Consider the following 20,202-nt stretch of genomic DNA (forward strand, 5'->3'; position numbering starts at 1 on the left):
GAGGTCAGTGCCATTAGCAACAAAAGGGAAAGTGAAATCTCAGTGTGCATTGACAGGCACTTCAGTCACAGGGCAGATCTGAAAAGATGCAGCCAAGGGCCCAGATCACAAAACCTGGGGATAGGATCCTGCCCCCAGAGCCACATCCCACAGAGGTACCCAGACCCCCTGCATATGCTTAGCTGAAGCGAGAGAAGTTAAAAGTGGCTGATGAGCAGAGCTTAGGATGAGATTTTGTTCTAGTTGTCCAAGAAAACCCACGATGCTAGAAGGAAGAAGAGGGCCGCCAAGAGAGTACGGCATGCCACCACAGGAAGCAGGTGCAGTGGTGGTGTGAGTCTGGTGCCACGGAGTTCGCTAGGGAGCCGGGCAGTGAGTGCCTGATACAAGGGTCAGATTCAGTGCCGCAGAGCTGACCCAAGAGGAGATCTGGTGTCACCTATGTAGTTAGCAGGATACCCCAAGGGAACAGCATCCTGCATGCAAAAGATCTGAGGGGTGGGATCCAATTCAGACTGAGGACAGTCAAGGGAGAGGGTGAAGAAGGAGAAAGAGGAGGGGAGATGGGGCAGGAGGCAAAAGGCCCCCTGGCATCAAGGACAAGGTGGCCCTCAGCAGGGGGAGCGCAGGGCTCCAGCAAATGACTAGTGACTTGATTCTGTAAGAATCAAGAGGAAAAGAGAGAGGACTCTCTCTTACCACTTTCAATACTGGACAGGGGACTTTCCTCCAGCTGTGCCTCAGAAAAACCATCTCAAGGTCCATTGTCTGACCTGGGGCTCCTAATGCACATCCTTATTAGCAGTTCCAGGGAGTCCCATGTCACCAGAAATCTCCTCAAGCATGAAAATGCAGTTCTGCTGTGCTCTTCAGAAGTTGTCAAATCAGGAAGATCACATTGAGCACTCTCCGTGGTGTTACCTCCTAACCTTGGAAGTTGTTTCCTGGCAGTGTTTCCTGTACTGCAGGCTGTGTCATCAGCTGCCATAAGTCCTGAAACCTGGAGAACAGACTGTGGGTTGAGGCTGAAGCTGAGCGTCTCAAAGAACGCCAGCTAGTATAAGAGCATTGGACTTCAGTGTCCATGCCTGGCGATGGAAGCAGGATTTGTCTAGTTTGTCTTGGTGAGATAAATCTAGGAATTGGAGCATCCGCATTAGCATTTATCCTAATCTGCCCAGAACCTTGGGCCCCAGGGATTCGGACCCAGCCTATGTCAAATAAGGCTGGCAGATGACCATTCCCCATATACTTGGGCTCTTAACTGAGGCTAGAATCCCCAGGTGGCCCAAAACAGCATAAACCTGCATATGTCCTTGACTACAGCCTCTTGTTTGGCTGACTCTCTCTCTTGAAGTCTCCTCTGCAGGCCACCAGTGCCTCAATACCAGCTTTTTCAAGCTACCAGAACATTCCAAGGTAGCATGCAGGTTTATGATGCCCCTCACTATCCTGTACAGGCTCCCTGGAGTGGAGAGCTCATGAAATGCGCACAATTCACAGATAGGCAGAGGCAGGTGCGGTATGTAGCTTGACATCCGCTTGAACCCCAGCCCAGAGAGGGCACCATGGCCGTTATCCACCATAGTTCTCTGCTGAGGCCTTGCAGTCTGGAGTTTACCTCACCAGTTCACAGAGAGATGGATAAAACGAACTTTTGCTTTTCTGAAGCTACTACTCATGCCCAAAGAAGGAGATGCTGTGTGTCCCCAAGAAATAGGAGCCCACCCTGAGTGGTGTGTCCTTCTGAGCCTCCCTAGCCACCCTGCGCACTAGCGCCTCCCTGTGCAGCGCTTTCTCCTCTTCCACAGATGTCACATCCACAGTTTACACTCTCTCTGCCTGCCTTGCCGTGGCCTGTCCCCTCCAGAAAACCAGCCCTCAGGATAACTCATTCTGCTGGCTGCTAGCACAAGTATCTGAGTTTATCTTTCCTTCACTTTCTCTAGGGTTAATTTTGTCCATTTTCCTCTTTCTTCACAGGAACATTTATTTCTGCTAATTCTTTACAACATATTCAGATGTGCAGTTCCTTCTCCCGGAAACACCTTCGGCCATGCTGGTGTATCAAGACCCTGGGATGCAGCTTCTTTTCTCTTAGACCCAGAAATTATTTTGGTTTGGAAGTGGATTTACTTTTCACCCATTCTTTGTTATTGGTGCTTAGTTTTACGGCACTGTACTTTCTATGTTTGGTCATTTTCCTTTTGTTTCTTTGATCATTACTTCTCTCTTCCACTATTTCCCTTTGGAACCCCTATTCACCAGATCCCCCAAGCAGATACTATATGTTCTCACCTCTTTCCTATCTTCCTTGTTATTCACAATTTCACTTAGGTTTTCTTCAAGTATTCCGAGGATTTCTTGAGTAGTTAGTTTAGCTTTTTATTATATCCATTGTGCTCTTTACTGCTTTTATTGAACTATAAAAAGCAATGAGTAATTAATGTTTTACTTCTAAAAACAAGTTTTTTAAAAATCTCAAGTTTCTCCTATATAAATATATAAATTTCTCCTATATAAATATTTTTCCTGTTTCTTGGAGAAAATCAACTTCATAGAAAATATTTGCCATAATTCCTGACATAAGCCCCTTATTGTAAGGTTTCTGATTATTTTTATATATCCAACTATTTTTCTCCCTAATACATTGGATTTGAGATGGATTTTATTGGAGATTATATTAAAATATTTCCATCTCATACAATAGGATAAAGACAAACCACATTTCCTGTATTTTAATTTTGTTTTAGTAGCAGTCCTGTGAGCCGTGAGCTCGATGTACAAACAGCAGAGCAGCGAAGCCTCCTCCTCCGCACTTAGGGAGCTCTGGAGGCCACACACAAAGTCATCCCGGCCCCTGACTTCAGCCCTGGCCTGCCTTCTGCTCAGCTGGCGCTTTTCCCCAAGGATACACAGCAGGCTTCAAAAAGGTGCTGAGCAGGGTGTGGAGAGGCTTGGGATGAGAGGGCGTGTGTGGGTTGTGAGCGGGAGGGGAGGAGGAGGAGCTTTGGGATGTTGGGGGTGGGGCAGCCGCATGGGAATGCGGGTGCTTGTTGCAGGTGCTGGCTCTCACTGTGTCAGCACTGGCAACTATGTAGACCACAGCTTGTAAAACCCTCCCCTAACTGGGTAGCCTCCTCCTTTGAGGCCTGTGGAATTAATCATGTTATCCTCTCAAATCCAGACTGACAAGGATGCCGGCACTGGGCAGGGAGTAGAACAGCCTAGGTCCCCTTCTGTGGGTCTCATGCAGCCCCTGGTCAGCTCTTGGACAGGAAGGGCAGCTCCACTCTCCCAGCTGTGATGGAAGTCATAATCCAACTCTTTTTTTTTTTTTTTAATTTGTTGGCATTTTCTATCCTGACCTAGAATGTGGCCAGGTTCTTATTGTGAAAAGATTTATCCAATAGGTGTTTTTGTTTGTTTGTTTGTTTGTTTTTTTAAATCGGTACTGGGGATCGAACGCACAACCGCCTGCTTGCAAAGCAGGTGCTTATGCCGCTGAGCTAAATCCTCAGCCCCAAAGATTTATCCAATAGGTTTTAAAAAACATTTTCTTTTAAAATAGTTACAGATAGGGGATGGGGATTTAGCTCAGCGGCATAAGCGCCTGCCTTGCAAGCAGGCAGGCGTAAGTTCGATCCCTGGTACCGATAAAAATGAAAAAGACAAAAAAAAAAAAAAATTAGCATAAAATAGTTACAGATCTATAAGAGGTAAGTTGCACAAATACCCCAGAGGCCCATGTACCTTTTGCCTGTTGTCCTAAAGTTTGAGTCACAGTGAACAACAGCACACTATTGAAACCAGGAGACTGGCACCGGTACCGTGTGTACACTATGCTTTTAAACACAGATATTTCACATGTAATAGCCTGCCTGTTAAACAGCTATTAGGACTTACAATCCAGGTGCACTAGATGAGCCCTGGTTTGTTTTTGTTTTTTGTTTTTCTGAGATAATATCTCGCTATGTAGTGCAGGCTGGTCTTGAACTTCGCTTATATAGCCAAGGCTAGTCTCAAACTCACTTGATTCTCCTGCCTCAACCTTGTGAGTGCCAGAGTTATCCGCAGCTTTTTCTTTTTCTTTTTATCGGTACCAGGGATCGAACTCACGACCTCGCGATTGTAAGGCAGGCACTTATGCCGCTGAGCTAAATCCCCAGCCCCTTCAGCAACTTTTTCTGAATACATAGTTCTGTACATCTTGCTTATACAGCCTCCATGTCTTTTTTTGGTACAGAATACCTTGTTTTTACAGTACTATAATTTTTGTTGATTGCATAGTACCATACTGTAGTTTTATGTTCTGTTATATCTTCCAGCACTGTGCGTATGAAGTATGCAAGAAAAAGCAGAGTCATCAAGTTGGAGTTTCCTTTGAGCATTCCTTTGTTCTATTGTAATGTACATACTACATACAGTTCATTCAGCAGCCAATTCAGTTATCGACCAGCCACAGGAACAGAATTCAGTGGTTAAACGAAGAGTGTCAGCATTTACATCTAATGGAAACCTCTCCCTTCCCAGGCCTCTCTCTGTTAGTGTGTAGCAGCTGACTCAGGCGAGGCATTCTGGCTGCCCTCAGATCACTCCCACTAAGGACAGCATTCCCGCTTAAGCGTGAGGCCTCCCCTGTCACCACCCTGTGAGCGTGTGTGCCACGGCCTGGTTCCCTGCCCTCATCTACTTCTCCACCCTCCAGCTGCAGCATACACACTCATACTTACAGTGTGTCTCACCATCACACACGCACATTCACATGCATGCTTACCGTTTCACACACACAGGGGCCTGGCCTTGTGGCTGAGGGCATCTGTCCTTGCTCTCCCTGCCATACATGCGGGTCTCAGGAGGTCTCCAAGGTCTTTCTTCACAAGTGACCTCAGCCCCTAAGAGGAGCTGAAAGAATAAAAGGAGCCATCAGGGTGTTCGTCCCTCCTCAGAGGCCTTTGGTCATTCTGCTCAGTGGCTCTTGCTCCTGGCTCCCTGGTGTTTGAAGTTGTAACTTTGTCAAGCAGAGAAAAGAGTTCAAATAGATTGACCTTCAGACAGGGTCGTCAAGTAACCCCAGCTTACCAGGGAATTCCCCAGTATCAGTACTTAAAATCCCACATCACTGCGACCTTTTGAGTCCCAGGCAGACTGGGACAGTTGGACACCACACCTCAGAACCAAAGACACCTGTCTGTTTACTCCTGCACAAGAAAGAGGGGCCACTTGTGTGTCCTTCCCAGGAAAGGGCTCCACTCCAAGCTCATGCACTATCTCTATTTCTAGAACAATCTACTGGCAACTTTAAATGGTAGCTGCTCATTCCTAAAAGGAAATTTAAATCCTTCCCATTGGGAAGCCTCTTATCTCACTTGCAGTATCAGGGTCCCTGTGGAGACCACCTGGACGCTCTCTTAAAAGAAGACCCTTTGACCCTTCCTCTGTGTATTGATATGTACAGAGCTGGGCTAGGACATTTCCTTATCCCCTCAACTGGCTTTAAGCAATGCACATGGGTTTAGCAGAGGTGCTGAGATGCAGTCTTTGTGAGCCCTGCCTACAGCTCCCAAGTAATGTGTGTGTTGTGCTGAGTGAAGCCATGTTGCTGACTGAGAATGAGCCTCAAGAAAAGCGGCTATGGATTCACCTCAGACCTGAAGCACTGACCTCAAACTACTGCCCCAATCTGTGGTAGGTAAATTACTTTTTCTGTATAGCTCTCTCTCTCTCTCTCTACACAGTGTTATCAGACCTCCTACCTAGCCCAGCTCACTGTGCTAAGTACTTCTCACCACTTTCACAGTCACTGATCCCCAAGCCATGCCCCTCTTCATGAATCAATAAAATCAGGTATCAATCCTGGGTAGAAGCCATTGTACTGGTTAGTCATCATTCTAGCTGAACCTAGGACTCCCTTGATACCCCACAACTACAAATATGCCTGGAAGTGGTAGGTTGGAATTAACTTATTAAAATTCCAATAACTTTTCCATAGGTTTAGAAATGTGGATTTTCCTGGATCGTGATAAGGTCCAGCAGGGCTTTCTATAGGTCCCCAAACCTTTCAGGGACCCCTCCCCCAAGGCAGTGCGTTGGGGCTCAGGTTGAGCCACCAGTTTATTTGCTGATCTTGCAGGCTCCTAGCTCTGGAAACAAAGCCAAGCCAGGTAGCTGATTTTTTTCCTTTTCTGCCCATTTGTCACTACAATTACACATGACTCTGCTCTTTGGCTGGCTTTGAGGTATGGTTTGAGTCATGATGGAAATGTAGTTCCTTTTCCTTGTCTTCATCTCACCCAGGCTCTCCGACAGCATTCCTGCCTAGTGTGATATATTTTCCTGCCTACAGCTTCAAGCCCTCGCTTAAGCCATTGCACCCTATTCTGTGATGCTCCTCACAGAACTAAGTATAGGGCCTGCCATGGCTTTCCCTGGAGTCCACACTGGCAATGGGCAGCTTTCTACTGCCCTACTTGTCTGCTCCAGGATCCCGCACTTCTTGCTGCTTCCTTAGTAGAGAAGGCTGGAGAATTAGATGCCAGGTCTGTGTAACATAGCCAGGCCCCTGGCCGCATCTGGGAGCCATTCGGACTGCACCCCACCATGCTCTATTGAGAAATGGCCATGCTTGCCTGCACCCCAGAAAGCAAAAATGCAGCTGGTGGAACCCCGAAGTCCTCTAAGGAAGTTGTCTCCATAAAGACTAGTTAAAGGATTAGGAAAATACCAGATCACAGTTGTAGGATGTTTTCTCATTAGACTTGCTCACATACTGATTTTACTACTAAAGAGAAAAAAGCAGCAATTCTTTCCTTCAGTGGCATTGTACGGCCCTTTGTAAACCGTGGCTACCCTTTCTGCCCCAGAGCAAATACCATATCCTGCCAGGTCCTCAAAGTGAACAGAGTCTATCTATTGATCGAGCAGTGTTCTCCAGGCCCAGTAACCCAAGAGTTGTGGCTCAGTGCAGGGCTGGGACTATGGGACACGGTGGAGTGAGGGTAGAGAGGCACTCCAGGGAATCCAGGTGGACCCCATGGAGGGTAATGGTGAGGCAGGAGAGTATCTGGGGTGACCATGAGTCACACTCACAGAGAGATGCCACCTTTGTGGAGTGTGCAAGAGGAATCCCACTGGCATTCTGTGACTGTGGGGTCTTCAAAAAAAACAGACAAACAAGAAATGTTAACAGTACCCACTACAGGAGACTTACAACAGTCAATTTCCCAGAGTGGGTAGAGCAGATGGAGGGTAGCAGGTGCACCTGCTGACTTCTGAACCCAGCCTCCCAGAGTACCACAGGCACCCCACCAACCAGGAATGCGAGGCAGCCTTACAGCCACAGAAACCCTGTGCATTCATATAAGAAGGAAGGGGATGGAATCAGAAGGTATCAGGAGACTCCAAACCAACAGAAAGAAAACAGCTCAGAAAATAGGCTGGGACCAAGAGAGGTGGCAGCCAGGAATGTGACCCCCTCTTTGGTCACTGGTTGCCAGTGAATACTGTGTGCCTCACTGTGTCACTCCCTACCCACCCCATACCCCAAGTTCCTAGGCACTCACTGTCCACAGGGATCATAGTGTTTGGCGATGGCGCTTCGAACCTGCTGGGCAGGGCAGATCCCAGGGCTGTTGAGATTCAGGCAAAACTGACACCTTCCTAGGAACTGCAGAGCATGTCAGCTTTTGTCCTAGGAGTGTGGTGGCCCTGCATGCTCCTGGATGGAGCATCAGAGCTCTCAAGTAAGATTCACAGTGAACAGGCAACAGAAAATGGAGAACCCTTGATTAGGGGACAAGACAAGACCAAAAAGAATCACAAAACTGCAAGGATGACATTGAGTGAAGACTCTATCGAGAAGGTAGCTGCAGAACACAGGTGCCATAGTGCTGTGTAGGGGTGAGGATGTTATTTTTGACAAAATGAAAGGAAACACTCAGGTAGTCATTAAGGATAATAATGGGGTTGTCACTAGTGTTCAGTGAAACCAACTTCTAATTTCTCTTGCACCTCAAATTACCCTTCAGGAACAACTTTGTCCTCACGGTCAAACATTTCCAGCCAGAAGAAGCAAATGAGGAAATATGATCTATGTAGCTTCAATGCACCTTTCAGAGAAAAGATTGATAAAAGCAATTAGAAGTTTCCGGAATTATCTGGAGAAGAGCAGGCCAGCTGGGGCCAAAGAGCAGGAGGGAGGAGGGCACGAGTTAATGATGGCTGTGCATCATGGAGGGAATGCTGAGACCACAGCTGAGTCCTGTGCTGCTTCAGCCGAGTGGGACAAAGAAGGAAAGGCCACGACTTCCAAGGCAAGGACTTGGGTCAGGCCTGAAGAAGCCCTTCGAAGCCAGGCTTCCTGGAAGGCTGGCTGCTGCTAGGCAAAGCCCAAATCCAGCAGGGTCCTTGTGCTCTGCATGGCACTTGAAGGCCAAGGAGACACGCCCCCTAGTACCTGGGTCCTGTGAGCTCTCTGGGCCTCTGGAGCCTCAATTAGAGCAGTTTGGGGGCCTTCCATCTCTGGGTTCAGAGTGTCCCTGGCACCAGGACAGCCACCAGGGAGAGAGTAAGTAGTGAGTAGAGAGATCCAGCAGGTTGCTTGGTGGCCCTTGCAGTGGAACAAGTGGAGAACTAGGCAGAAATCATTAGAGCCTAGAAGCAGCAACCTCAGAGCACTCGACCTTGTGTGAAAAGAGGTGTCAGGACTCAGGGTTTCCTCTTTTAAAGAGCAGGGAATGATGAAATCAAAGCAAAGAAGAGCCATTTACAGGGGAGGAAGAAAGAGCCCTAGTGCCTGAGCACTAGGAACATATGGCATTTGCCAATCAAACGCAGAGCAACCTTCAAAAAGCCATTAGAAAGCAGCCCCATGCTGTCTCCACTATTTGTACCAGCTGATGGCTTCCCTGTCCCACAGGCCCTGCAGACCAGCCAATTCTCTCACTAATTAGTCTTCCAGAGGGCAATCAAGGTCCCTCTGCTGGAAATTTCTTAGGAATGGAACCATTAGATGGCTTCAAATGGACACCACTAGAAATGGACAGAAGCCAATTAAGCTGTGGCTCCCTCCCGGGGACAGCCAGGGTTACTCTCTCTGCCTGATACCTGGCAGCTCTGAGACCTTCACCACTCATGGGCCTGAGCCTGGCAGAGCCTGCCAGCATCGCTCTGTAGACTTTCTGTCTCTGATAACACTTGTCCCTATCTGTACCATCGCACCCAGTCCTGGCATTGATATCATTAACCTTCTCTAAAGCTCCATGGGTGCAAGACTTGAGTCTGTTTGTTCACTGTGGGTTCTTCAGAGCTGGAAGGTAGCCTGGCCTGGAATAGGTACCCACTTAATGTGGCGAAGTGTCAGAATTTTGTCCCAGCTGAGTGATTCCCATGCATTTTCCTTTGGAAACATACATTTTGGGGATTGGTGGTCTGAGGATTGAAGCTTTACACTAAGCTACATCCTCAGTCTAAGATTATACCACCACAGCAGGCTAGGAAAAAATTTAAGCGTATGGAGAACTGGGATTTCATGATATATTATCAGACTCACCAACCATGGCCACAACTTCATCCCTGAATTTTATTTTCTATTCTCAGAGTGAGAGAATTATATATTTCTTAGAGATGAAATCCAAGAGAATAAAGAGGGAATGCTAGCCCTGACCAAGGATCAGACCACTGCCTGTGTCTCACCTTGACTGTATCCTTTCTTTGCTGTAGTGCCAGATAAAAGAGTATTGTGTCCACTGACTAGCAGGACTTTCCCAGTTACTGTGACCCAACTGGGAGAGTGGTAGCCAGTTTTCCTGGTTGCCTAATGTTTAGTCGGCTTCCTCTTACTGTAACAAAATACCTGAGATAATAAACTTAAAAGAAGGAGAGGTTTATCTTGGCTTACAGTTTTACAGGTTTCTGTCCAGAATCCAATGGCCCCGTTGCTTCCTGTATGTAGTGAAACAGAACCTCACAACAGGAGCACCTGTCAAAGAAAGTGGCTTACCTCATAGCCAGTTGGAAATGAGAGAGAAGAAGGGATGAGGTCTCAAGATGCCCTATGGTTAACCCTATGGTTATGACCTAACTTTTTCTCTTTGACCCCATCTTTTAAAGTTTCCGCCACTCCCCAACAGTGCCATAGCCTGGGAACCAAGCCTCCAACACATGAGCTTTTGGGCAACATTTGCTGTGGTTCATATCTAGATAGCCTCCCATGCACTCAGGGGTGGAGGTTTGGAAAATGAGTGGATTATGGGGCCAGTCACTATACTTATTTGTTGATTATTCCACTGATGAGTTATAGCTAAATGTTAGAAGCTGAGGCCTGTTCGGGAGAGAGGAGTCATTTGGAGCATGGCCTGGAAGGGTATATCTGTTTTCACAGTTCCTCCCTTCACTCTCTACTTCTTGGCTATCATACTAAGAGCAGTACTCCTCCCTCCATGCCCATCTGCTATGCCATCCTGCCTTGTAGCTGGTCAACTATGGGTAGTAAGTGTGGGTCAAAATAAACCTCTAATCCTTTAAATTGTGAGTCCTGAGTATTGTTTCCCAGTAACAAAAAAGTACCAGTATCAGAGGCTGGGGACGAACCTCAGTGGCACAGTGCCAGCCTGAAAAATGTGAAGCCTGAGTTCGTGTTTCAGTTACTACCCGCCACCCCCCCCCCCCGCAGAAGTACCTGAGTACCAAAATTTGAGTGCCAAAGAAGTGGCATCATTGCTATGACCACTACTTGACTAAGGAAAGGTTTGGAGATGCCTACTAGAAAATCCTTATGATGTCACAAACTGTGCTTATGTGAGATTCTGATCAAAGTTCAGAAATCTGACTTTAAAAGGCAACTGGTAAAAAATAGTATTGCAAGGTTTCAGTTGGAGAAGAGGAATTCATTGGCAGTTGGACTCCAGGCCATGTGCGTTACTCTCTGGAAGAAAATTTGTCTACATTTTGCCTGTGTCCTAAGACTTTGTAAACACTAAGATTAATGGAAATAGTTTAATCTGGTGGAGGAAATTTCAAAGCATCCCAGTGTTGGGCTCTTGCATGGACACTGTTGTGGGCTTTAAGCCAGATTTATATTTAAAAGCAAGAACAAAAAGCTCACTTTAAAAGTTTTCAGCATCCAGTCCCAGGTCTGACCGAGTGCATGGTTGAATACCAGTGCACAGGGAATCCTGGGAACTTCTTTCCCAGGTGGTAAGACCAAGCCCCAGTCTGAAATCACCTAAGATGCACAGGAGGTACCTGCAGGCCTAACAGGGCCGTGCCCAGTGAACTCCAAGCAGCAAGCAGGGCCCAGAATCCAGTCCCAGACCTTGACAGCGCACGGGTTGAATTCTAGTGCATGTGAAAACCTTAGAACTTCACTCCCAGGCAGTAAGACCATGCCCTGCATCTGAAATCACCAAAGGACACAAGGAGTCCCTGTGGACCCAACTAGCCCACACCCAGCGAGCTCCAAGTGGCAAGAAGTCGCGAGCAGTCTGCCCCAGAAGCCAAAAGTGGGTCAGGTGATTCCCAGTGCACTGAGAAAGCTTTGAAACATTGCTCAAATAGGCTCGACTCCCGCTGGCCCTGGGGAATGTGTGCTGCCCTCAAAACATGGTCCACATAGCCACCACTTCCTGCACAATTCCAGCCAGCACTGAGGAACGCCATGCCACTCTGGGACCTTGGCCTGTGCCACTTCGAGCTTCCTGAATGACTCCTGCCAGCCTTCTAGAACACATGCTGCCCTCAGACCTTGGCCCACACAGCTGCCCACTTCCTGCAGGACTCCAGTCAGCACTGAGGAATGCCATGCTGCCCTGGGACCTTGGCCCATGCCCAGTGGACACCCAGACCCAGGACGTCTGTTGGCCCTTCAGGGACACTCCCTACCTCCTGCATCTAATACTTCTGTTGATCTTCAGCTCCCACCCTTTCTCTCAGAACCTTGGACTACAGCAGATTAACTCTACTAGCTTGAAGGGGGATTCAGTAAGTGTCTCACCCAAACAGAAGATCTCAGCAGGCTCCAGTCAGTGTGGTGAGTATGCCCCTAAAATAGAGATGTACATTGGGTAAATAGGGCCAGTAGTAAAGATCCCTTCAACTAACTTGGTGAGTTAGTTGGTGAGTCTGACAAGAGTGTGGGTGACAAAGAAAAAAAAAAAGAGTGTGGGTGACACAGAAAACATCAGGCAGAGTGAGGAGTGTGCCAAAAAGGACTCCCTCAACTTGGAGAAAATCAAAAGGGCTCATGAGACACACAGGCACACAATAGGGGATATAGTAGGGCCTCAGCTGACACAAACACTATTGACAGGGAGATTTGGTGACCTGGAATAACCTGAAGATACAGTAACAGCAGGAACTAAAAGTTGACCTACATCAATACTACTAGACTTCTCAGCCCAGGAAGAATATAGGACTCACCCAACAGGTAGTGAGAAGCCAGGTGACTGGCTCACCTATTCATTGTGGGACCCATCAATTGGACAAATGTCAATCTTACATTAGGACCCCAAGACACACACTACCAAGAGTTGACAATAGTGGGATTGAAGGACCAACTATTAACTCGAAAGAGGAAAATGGCCAAAATGAAAAAGCAAAATGCAATCTCAAACATCTAGTCTACCAGGAGCAAGTACAGGAGACATTGAAATAGAGGACTTTAAAAGTAACACACCAGAAATCTCTGGAAAGATAGCAAGTGAAATAAAAAAACAACTCCAAGAGGCTATAGAGGAAATCAAATTAGAAGTACTCTCCCATGTAAAGATAGAAATAACAACCTTAGTAAAGGATTTGCTGAGCACAACTAAAGAAATAGAGAAAAGGTAAGGAGCATGGGAAACTGATTGAAACCTTGAATGAACAATATAGAAAACAAGCAGAATTCATGAAACAAAGAGACATCCAAGAAACAAAAAATTCTACTGAAAGCTGGCAAAACCATTCAAATGAAGCTGAAGATGGGATTTTGGACCTTAAGGACAGAATTGCAATTAGTGATCATGAAAAGATAGAACTTTTAAAAAATAACAAAGCAGCATGAAATGATAGTCCAGCAGCTTCAAGATGATGCCAAGAGAAACAATGTAAGATTAATAGGCGTCAGTGAAGATGCAGAACTCAATGCAAATGACATAACTAAAATATTCACAGAAGTAATAGCAGAAAATTTCCCAACACAGGGAAAAAATCTAGTATGCAGATAAGTGAGGCATATAGAATGCCAAAGTCACAACCAACATAAATCTATACCCAGACATATAATAATTAAGATCTCAGACATACAGCATAAAAACAGAATACTAACTGCTGTTAGATAAAAGACACAAGTCACTTATCAAGGAAAGCCCATTAGAATCACAGCAGACTTTTCAGCACAAACCCTCAAGTCAAGATGAGCTTGAAGTGAGGTATTGCAAGTCCTGAAGGAAAACAACTTTCAACCCAGACTGATATACCCAGAAACACTTTCATTTAAATTTAATGGAGAAACAAGATACTTCCATGACAAAGAAAAACTGAAGAAATCCATGTCCACCAAACCAACCCTAGAAAGAGTATTGAAAGACATACTAGATAGAGATAAAAATGACCACAATCCCCAGAACAACAGAAAGAAACAGCCAGGTAGGACAAGCAATTAAACAAGGTGGAAAACAGAAAGCAAACAACTGGAACATAACATGGTAAAGTCATGCCAGTATATCTCAGTGATATCCATAAATGTAAATGGCCTCAATTCACCTATCAAAAGAAATAGGATGACAGAATGGATCAAGAAATATGATCCCACAGTATGTTGTATACAAGAAACACATCTGACCCAAAATGAAACTCATAGATTAAAAGTCAAAGGATGGATAAAAGTATTCCATGTAACAGGAACCCAGAAAAAAGCAGGGGTAACTATTCTATTGCAGACAATGTGAACTTCAAACCTAAAATGATTAAAAGAGATAAAGAAGGTCACTACATACTCATTAGTGGAAAAATTAAAGAGGAAGAACAATTATAAATATATATGCACCAAATACAGGAGCACCCAAATATAAGACAGATACTAATGGACATGAAAAACCAAATACACAAGAGCACAGTTATAACAGGGGACCTTAACAGCCCATTGTCACAAAGAGATAGACCAACTAAACAAAAAGTCAGCAAAGAAATAATAGAACTGAATCATACTGTGAGCAACTGGACTCAGTAGATGTTTACAGAGTGTTCCACCCAACCACATCAGAATACACATTCTTTTCAGCTGCACATGGGACATTCTCCAAAATGGACCATATATTAGCCCATAAAACATTCTTAAGTAACTGCAATGGTATTGAAATTATCCCATGCATAATATCTGATCATAGTGCACTGAAATTGGAAATTAATGGCAAAAGAAATTGCAAAACCTGCATAAATACATGGAAATTAAATAATAGCCTTTTGAACAACCACTGGGCTTCAGATGAAATTAAAGAAGAAATAAAGCAATACCTACAATTCAATAAGATGTGGAAACAGCATACTATAATCTGTGGGATGCAATGAAAGCACTCTTGAGAGGGAAATAAATAGCAATAAATTGTCACATCAAGAAAATAGAACAAGCACAAATAAACAACCTAATGCTTCATCTCAAGCTTCTAGAAAAAGAAGAGCAAGTTAAACCCAAAGCTCATTGAAGAGAGGAAATTGTAGATTAGAGCAGAAATTAATGCAATTGAAACTAAAAAAAAAAAAATACAAAGCCTTCATGAATCAAAAAGCTGTTTTTGAGCTGTTTTTTGTCAAACAAAATTGACAAACCTCTAGCTAAGCTTATAGAGAAAAAGAAAGAAAAAAATCAAATTCACACAATAAGGACTGAAAAGGGGGAAATTACTACAGATCCCATGGAAATTCAAAAGATCATGAATACCTACTTTGAAGATCTCTAACCCACGTAGAGTGGAAAACCAGAGGAAATAGACAGATTTCTAGAAACATATGAACTACAAATCCCAATCAAGAAGATATAACTATTTTGAATAACCCAATATCACTTATTGAAATTGAAAACATAATTAAAAACTTACCAACAAAGAAAAGCCCAGGTCCTGATGAATTCATACTACTAGAAATTTACAAGAAATTCTACAAGAAATTTAGAGAAGATTTGATGCCAATACTCCTTAAACTCTTCGATGAAATTGAAAAGGAAGCAATCCTCCCTAAATCATTTCCTAGAGGTATTACTCTCACACCAAAACCAGAGAAAGACCCAACCAAAAAAGAGAACTATAGGCCAATATCACTAATGAACATTGATGCAAAGATTCTTAATAAAATGCTGGCAAATAGAATGTGGCAAATCATCAAGAAGATTATACATCATGACCAGGTGGGATTCATTCCAGGAATGCAAGGATGATTTAACATACACAAATCAATAAATGTAATACACCACATCAACAGAGCCAAAAACAAAAACCACATGGTCATCTCAATAGATGCAGAAAAAGCTTTTGATAAAGTCCAACACATGTTCATGATAAAAAACCCTTCAGAAACTTGGAATACACAGTGTCTACCTCAATCTTATAAAGGCCATCTATGACAAACCAACAGCTAAAATTATACTAAATGGATAAAAACTGAAGGCTTTCACTTTAAAGTCAGGAACAAGACAAGAATGTCCACTATCACCACTTCTATTCAATATGGTTCTTGAAACACTAGCCAGGGCAATCAGACAAGAGAGAGAGAAATAAAAGGAATAAATATAGTAAAGGAAGAAGTTAAATTATCACTATTGCAGATGACTTGATATGCTAAATAGAAGACCCAAAAACTCCATTAAAAGACTACTAGAAGTAATAAAAAAAATTCAACAGTGTAGCTGGATAAAAAGTCAATGCTCAAAAATCAATAGTATTCCTGTACACAAAAAACTCACCAAGAAAGAAATTATGGAAATGTCTCCTTTCACAATAACATTTAAAAAAATGAAATACTTAGGAATCAACCTAACCAAGAATGTAAAAGACCTATATGCAGATAATTATGCTACACTAAATAAAAAAAGAGATTGAAGAGAATATTAGAAAACACAAAGATATTCCTTGCTCTTGGCTAGGAAGAACCAACATTGTGAAAATGGCCATACTCCCAAAACTCTTACACAGAATTAATCCAATCCCAATCAAAATACCATTGAAATACCTCACAGATCTAGAGAAAACACTCCTAAAATTCATTTGGAAAAAGAAGAAACCTAGAATAGCAAAGGCAATTCTGGGCAACAAAGGCAAGGTAGGCGACATCTCAATTCCTGACTTGAAACCATACTATAAAGACACAGTGATAAAATCAGCATGGTACTAGCAAGGAAATAGACCTGAGGATCAATGGAATAAATTAGAAGATGCAAGTACAACTACAAAGACACTCAGCCACTTGATGTTTGACTAAGGGGCTAAACATGTTCACTGGAAGAAGGATAGCCTCTTTAATAAATGCTGTTGGAAAAATTGGCTCTCCACATGCCCAAGCCTGAAATTAGATCCATGCCTATCACCATGCACAAAACTAAAGTCTAAATGGATCAAAGACCTAAATATTAAAACAGAAACACTAAATCTACTGGAAGACAAGGTAGGTAGATATCTTGGAGATATAGGGATATGCAAAGAATTCATGAACAAAACTCAAAGTGCATGGGAAATACTTCAAAGAATCAACAACTGAGATCTCATATTATTGAAAAGTTTCTGCACTTCAAAAGAAATCACGAAAAGAGTGAAAAGAAACCCCACAGAATGGGAAAGAATTTCAGCCAGCAACCCCTCAGACAAAGGACTTACGTCCAGAACATATAAAGAACTGGAAAACATCAAGACCCCCAAATTCAAAGACCCTCTCCAAAAATGGACATCTGAGATGAACACACAGTTCTCAGATGGAGATATACAAATGGCAAATAAATGCTTGAAGAAATGTTCACCATCACTGGTCAGTCAAGAAATGCACATTAAAACAGCATTGAGATTTCATCTCACTCTGGAAAGAATGGCTGCCATCAAGAAATCAACTGATAACAAACGTTGGCGAGGCTGCAGGGAAAAAGGACCACTGCTCCACTGTTGGTGGGAGGGTAGACTGGTGCAACCACTATGGAAATCAGTATGGATAATTCTCAGAAGACTAGAATTGGAAGTTCCATTCAATCCAGCTATTCCCTCCTGGGTGTTTTCCCAGAAAAACTGAAAAGGTCATATCACAGTGACCTATGTGCACCCATGTTCATAGCAACACAATTTGTAATAGCTAAATCTTGGAAACAGCCAAGATGCTCTTCAGCTGCAGAGTGGATGAAAAAGATGTGGTATTTTTATACAATGGAATATTATTCAGCTATAAAAGGATGATCTTGAGGCCTTCATAGGCAAATGGAGACAGCTTGAGGCTATCCTCATTAGTGAAATAAATAAGAATCACATTTATAAATATCACATTGTGTCTCTAGTGTAAAAAGTAATAATAAATGTAGGAGTAATAAAACCCAAAGTGTGTAATTGCTATTGTAAACAAGAAAGGAAAAGAAGGTGCTCCTAAAGGATATAACTGCATGTATGTTTAAGTGTGTAGGGCTGATAACCATATTACTGGGGTTTTGTTTGGATAGTTGAACAGAACTGTTTGCAGTCTTGCTGTTTGAATGTCCACTTTGTGTGCTTTACTTTTGTAACTTGAACAACTATTTCTAAGAGGACAATATATAATTTATCAACTAGTGATTTCTTACTGTTTATTTTTTTTTGAAATTATGTATTATTTCTAGCCTTTTTCTGTTTTGTTTTGTTTCTTAAAAAAAAAAAAAAATAGACTCTCAGAGATTTAGGATGAGGCACCTGGAGGGAAAAACGGGTGAACAAGGGGTGTGGCCTTGGTTAATTTTGGTTACATTCAGAGCTGTAGTTTTCACACAAGTGTAATTCTAAAGTAAAAATTTCTTGTCTCCTTAAAAAAAAAAGGTTTCAGTTTTGCCAGAAAGTGCCTAAAAAGATGAAGCAAAAGAGACCTTGATTACTGGAAAGATTAGCATTAAAAAGAAGATAAGTACTTTGTTATTAGGACAAAATGGCTTGACAGCAACAAGAAATTAGCAAGGCCCGACCCTTCCCAAGCTCATAACTGAGAACCTGATGACTTTGCTTTGAGGTCCCCAGGGCTCATTGCTTGAGAAGAGCTGCCTAGGAAGTCAGTTTCCCAAGATTCTGTTCATAATGATTAGCCATCCAGGTTCTCAGAGGCTCCTGCTGCCATGATGCAAAAGGGCCTGACTACTGCTGGAGCTAGCAGCAGACCTTTGCACCGTGCATATGGTTCTGGTTTTACAGGTATGCAGAAAGCAAGACATCAGGGAAGATTCTACCCAGATTTCAAAAGAACTGAAAGGCCAGACATTATATCCCCAAGAGAGAAGTGTGTGAAGCTGAGGAGTGAACCTGAAGGCACAATGGAATGCTGGAGAAGCAGGAACATGGAAAGTCTAGGGAAAATGTCAGTGAGTGAGCAAAACCAGCCCAAACAAGAAGCCATGAGACTTACAACCTTTAGCAATGCTGTAGGAGCAGGACCACCCAAGCCATTTGGAGTTTGGAGTTTATACTTCATCACAACTTGCCCCAAGTGCCAGAGCTGCAGAATTTTCATGTTTGCCCTACTGGATTTCAGTCTTGCTTTTGTCTCATTGGTCTCTATATCTCCTCCTCCCCACTTCTGGCATGAGAATGTTTACCCTCTGCCATTGTATGTCAGCAGTATTTAACTTTATTTTGTTTTTACGGGGCCTCACAGCTAAGGGTTTGCTATAGGTCTCAGAGAAGACTTTGGACTTGAACTTTATGGCAATGCTGAAACTGTTAGGACTTCGGCAACTTGAAGATAAATTAAGTGCATTTTGCTTAAAAAAGACATGCATGTGCCTTTTGGGGACCAGGGACAGAATGTTATGTTTATATCTAGATGTACACCCAAAGCCTCACACTCAAGACTGGGGCATTTGGCAAGTGATTTGATTTATAACTAAATCTGCTATTAAAAGGTGTGGCCAGGGGCTGGGGATTTAGCTCAGCGGCATAAGCACCTGCCTTGCAAGCAGGCGGTCGTGAGTTCGATCCCTGGTACCGATAAAAATGAAAAAGACAAAAAAAAAAAAAAAAAAAAAAAGGTGTGGCCTGATCATAAAAGACAGGACACTGGAGGCATAGTCTGGAAACGTCTTTCTCTCTCTATTCAGCTCCTCCCTTCATTCTCTGCTTCTAGATTGCCATGCTCAGAGCAGCTCTCCTCTTCCATACTCTTCTGCCATGCTGTCCGGCCTTGGAGCAAGCCAAGTATGGGCTATACCCATGAGCCAAAAATTAAGCTCTCTTCCTTTAAATTATAGGTGTCAGGCATTGTGTCCCAGTGACTTAAAAAAAATAGTAAGATAACATTCCAGATCCAAATGATAGCACTTGGGTGTTACCTGACTTTGGTGTCTTGGTGTGTCTGTCTGGCCCTATTTGATCACAGGGCTCTCTGGTGCCTTTTTGCCTTTGCTGTCACTCTTTTTCCATCTTCCCCCACTCGTGTGTTTTGACAAATCAACCCTGAATCGGGTGCTATCTTCCCCCTCCTTGGTTCTCTCTTGGTGTGTTCTTGCTTTGCTCTATGGATGGAAAGCTGACAGCCGAGGTCAGGACAAGACCATGAAGCTTACCTGCAGCCGCAATAGAAACTACCTTCAGGCTGTGTAAAGCCAGCAGAGCCAGTACCTTGTTCCTCTGGGATACTGGAAAATCAAACTCCACAGTTCCAGAAACATTGGAATCTTGAGACATGCAGGATTAAGAGGGCACAAAGACCACGGAATGTTCCCAAACCCACTGTGATGCCTGTGTGGGACCTGAAGAAGGACAGCCCAGTGGTCTGTAGGCTGCCCCTTGCCTGAAACACAGTCTTCCCGCAAGACCCACCAACAGGCTGAACTCTCAGCCCCACTGTTTTGTTTTTGTCTTTTGTTTTGTTTTTGGTGTGTGTGTGTGTGTGTGTGTGTGTGTGTGTGTGTGTGTGTGTTTTAAACTAAGAAGTTCCAAATACATCCAGGGGCTGGAGGAAGAGCTCAGTGATAGGCAGTGTACTTGGCATACCTGAGGCCCTGGGTTCAACCGCTAGTGC

General features: G+C 43.8%; 1 long non-coding RNA gene across 1 annotated transcript; it reads right to left on the bottom strand.

The window, feature by feature from the left end:
• Nucleotides 1-695: 695 nt before the first annotated feature.
• On the bottom strand, nucleotides 696-19,830 carry LOC134472077 (uncharacterized). The gene is made up of 4 exons (XR_010041902.1): nucleotides 19,745-19,830; nucleotides 4,778-4,905; nucleotides 2,299-2,423; nucleotides 696-1,000 (listed from the first exon to the last, which is right to left on the bottom strand). It is a non-coding gene; the product is annotated as an uncharacterized LOC134472077 (long non-coding RNA).
• Between the last annotated feature and the right edge of the window lie 372 nt (nucleotides 19,831-20,202).

Source organism: Cavia porcellus, unplaced genomic scaffold (genome assembly GCF_034190915.1).
Source record: "Cavia porcellus strain 051 isolate PalLab524CR breed Dunkin Hartley unplaced genomic scaffold, mCavPor4.1 scaffold_22, whole genome shotgun sequence".
Classification (NCBI taxonomy): Eukaryota; Metazoa; Chordata; class Mammalia; order Rodentia; family Caviidae; genus Cavia; species Cavia porcellus.